The sequence below is a fragment of the Etheostoma spectabile genome, chromosome 16 (genome assembly GCF_008692095.1).
Source record: "Etheostoma spectabile isolate EspeVRDwgs_2016 chromosome 16, UIUC_Espe_1.0, whole genome shotgun sequence".
NCBI lineage: Eukaryota > Metazoa > Chordata > Actinopteri > Perciformes > Percidae > Etheostoma > Etheostoma spectabile.
This window is the reverse complement of record NC_045748.1, coordinates 22,954,598-22,955,011: the sequence shown is the minus strand read 5'-3', so window position 1 is coordinate 22,955,011 and position 414 is coordinate 22,954,598.

The following is a 414-nucleotide window of genomic DNA, read 5'->3' as shown; positions in this document are numbered from 1 at the left end:
GGATGAAGTGGTGACCAACCCCCCCGCCCCCCCATACCTTTACCCGTCATTAGTTTCACTTAATCAACATACTGTACTTTGCTAAGTTATCATGCTGAGGCCTAAATAATCTTCAGCCTCCTTTCATATTTAATACATCTTGAGGATACTATTACTGCTACTATTACAGTGTCATATTTCAGTTTGGTCTCCTTAACAAATTGTTGATTCAGTGTGAATCCAAGATGAACTCTGAAAAGAAGTTCCTGTGTCCGGTTAAGTGGTCCACTAGATGGTGGTAGAGGATCAACATACACAAAACTGCAACGTTAACGCAAAATAGAATTTCGAGAAATGTATAAAAACCTTTACTGCTGCACGATTTTTCAAGAGGATGTAAAGATAGATAGATAGATAGATAGATAGACAGATAGA